Consider the following 3,076-nt stretch of genomic DNA (forward strand, 5'->3'; position numbering starts at 1 on the left):
CTTTCTTATCCAAGCAATGTTCTCAGAGTGGAACTTTTCTTTTCTCTGTATACGTGAGGGAGATATTTTCCAGCAAGCGACTGTGGTGAGGCTCAGTGTGAATGGATCCATTGTGACATCGGGACAATAGCATCACTTCAGCCTGCTGCTCCAGTCCGGATAAGCAGCACGGCCCGCTCAGCACCCAAAACCAGCAACAACCCCCTCCACTTGATTTGATGTAACTTAACCCACATAGAATAATTCATCTTGTGGGTGTGGCTGATGCAGATAAAAGGAGCATAAATGACGGCGGCCAGAAGACGAAAGTGTGAAGAAGATGAGTGTGAGAGGTCACAGAGCGAAAAACGTCATCGGGAGATTGTGAGGGATGTTGGTGTGCCTGTACTCGCTCAAATGGCAAAAGAGGGTCAGCCGGCATGAACTTGACCCAGATAATGGTAGAAAATCAGTGCGAGGATAACAGAGTGTCATGTGGGTGCGTGTGTTGATGTCACAGCGCCACAGATATTATTTTGGTCAGTGCATCTCATGAGCACTACGATTCAGAGATCCTCGATTCTCTTTTTTCCGTCATTATGATGTGCATTTTGTGTGTTCCATTTAAAGGCTCACAGCGGAACACTTTGCTGTTTTTTCCAGTCTGCATATAATTCAACAACATATCCTTTTTTTAGTCACATAGTTTAGCCAGAAATCTAAACTGCGCAAGATAAACATTGCACAATAGAAAGATGCACTTTGAATCTCCTTTCTCGTCGTCACAAAATACAAAACATGATCTTGACATGCCTGCTTTCAATGGGCTTCTTGATTATTTTGACATTTAAATTCAGCTTTTAATTCCCATTGACCCGATTAAGTTCCCTGTATATTGCAAACAACAGTTCTCTAAATCTGACACACCACAGAGAAGTGTGTACAATGAGGCGTCAAAACCATGAAATCCCTTCTCTCCTCTCAAATGTTGTGTGCGTCCACTAAATGCACTAAAACCACGCCCCACTCAACTGTCAATCAAATACCACTAATACAAATGAATGGTTCTTTGTCTAGCATCTCAGGCTGATACATAACTACCTCAATATTTACTGTATTTTGCAAGTAAAGATAGTGTGTGTAAAATTTCAGTTCAGGGGCCACTGTGCTCTTAGTAATAAAGAGTTGGTCTGGAGCCCTGCAATACCTTGGCTACAGATAAGCTGCACTGCTGTCATTCACTAAATATGTAACATCTTAGGAAAAGACAGTGTGATGACACCATCTCGTGCTATAAAAAAAATCACTAGTTAGTTACATTATGAAAAGCTCACATATATTTTAGTATCAAGCCAACGACATACCCTTATTGCTTGATCGACTTCTAGCCAATGCTATCTGCATACAGACAAACTGCAGGATAAAATCAAGGAGCATGTACTTATCTCAGTACTTACCACTGCAACCGCATTGGAAACAGGAACTGAAATGTCCACATTGGCAGATAACTATCAGTCTCTCTCACTTTATATATATATATATATATATATATAGAGAGAGAGAGAGAGAGAGAGAGAGAGAGAGAGAGAGAGAGAGAGAGAGAGAGAGAGAGATTAAATTTGTAACCTTAGACATGAAATATGATGTTGGAAGGCAGGTATGCCATTTTTTTGCCAGGTATGCCAAAGTCAGCTGGGATAGGGTTCAGCGGCTGCTAGTGGCCGTGATGACCAGAACCAGCCCAGAAATACACCAGCCATTCGAGAAATGAACATATTTTCCCCAAATTCGAGATGGCCACCCCCCACTGTCTAAAACAATTTCATTACACTTCAAAATGGAGCCATTCCTGTCATGAAACATTTTCCCCTCAACTGATTGAAAAGGGACAGAACATTTACTTTACTTTGGTTGTGTTCTGCACCTTTTTAAAGCAGCTTTTCACAAAAATGCACGGTGACCAGAAAAGTTTGAACCCGACAGAGATAAATGCCACCACGCTCCCCGCTGCTTGCATGTTATTGCTTCCACTTTCCCTCTTCCCATGATTTGAACATGCCTTTATTCCAAGCATTCTGTTATGTTTTTGTTGAGATTACATTTGGTTTGGTTCCTTCGTGTCCGTTTTGTCTTCACCTGTTCTCGTCATCCTTGTCCCTCGTGTTTAACCAATCAGCTCCTTCAAACCTTTGGGTCTTGTCCAGGTGTTTCTTGTTGCCTCGTCACTTTGCTTGTATTTAGTTCCCTGGGTTCTATCAGTCTTAGTTGGATCATTGTACTGTATGTCTGTGTGTTCTCATCATTAATGTCATGTTTCTGCTCCTGTCATAGGTCTCTCGTTTGTTTGTTACTTTGGTTTCTTGTGGTTTTCATAACTTTGTATACTTGAGTTTTTCCAGAGTACTCCTGCAAATATTTTTTGTTAATATGTTTTGTTCAGCCAACCCTGCTCCTCCTACCTCCCTGCTTTTTAGGGTCCTACTCTACCACACCCAAACCATGACACATTCACTCAAAATGAGCTCTCTTTAGACACAGTCTGTTTTCATTCATTCATCTATTTCATTTCGCTTTATTTTACAGTCAATACTTCTAAAAAAAAAAAAGAATTCCACACACTGTCCATGAGTGAGACCACATCCATGTGTCTGTTCTGCATGCTCTCATGGAAATTCCCCTCACGAAAAGACCATTTAACTGCACTGTTTTAAAAGTCGCCTGTACACCATCAAAGAGCTATTTAAACTTCAACAGATTCAAATCAACTTCAAGAATGAGCCACACATACAATTAGCGTTAGCTCATATTAAGTATGGTTACGCATATAGTTACAGGCCGCATCTGTCGTGTGTGTGTGTGTGTGTGTGTGTGTGCGTGTGTGTGTGTGTGTGTGTGTGTGTGTGTGTGTGTGTGTGTCCGCAGACAGAGGAGAAAAGATGATCCCCAATAGCAGACGCCCTCCTGTCACTATTTTATTATCTCATTCATTGTGTTTGACACTTTCCCTCCTTTTGTGCGCCAAATCCTATAGTCACTTGAAGACAGTGGGTCTTTGTTCTCTGGGGGAGACGGGGTGGGAGGGCGTGGGACAAGGTGG

General features: G+C 41.8%; 1 protein-coding gene across 1 annotated transcript in view; it reads left to right on the forward strand.

The window, feature by feature from the left end:
- Positions 1 to 3,076, forward strand: part of LOC109528721 (tetraspanin-2-like) — a 16,050-nt gene that overhangs the window by 747 nt on the left and 12,227 nt on the right. The gene's annotated exons all lie outside the window — the stretch shown is intronic.

Source organism: Hippocampus comes, unplaced genomic scaffold, assembly GCF_001891065.2.
Source record: "Hippocampus comes isolate QL1 unplaced genomic scaffold, H_comes_QL1_v1.1 scaffold174, whole genome shotgun sequence".
Taxonomy (NCBI): domain Eukaryota; kingdom Metazoa; phylum Chordata; class Actinopteri; order Syngnathiformes; family Syngnathidae; genus Hippocampus; species Hippocampus comes.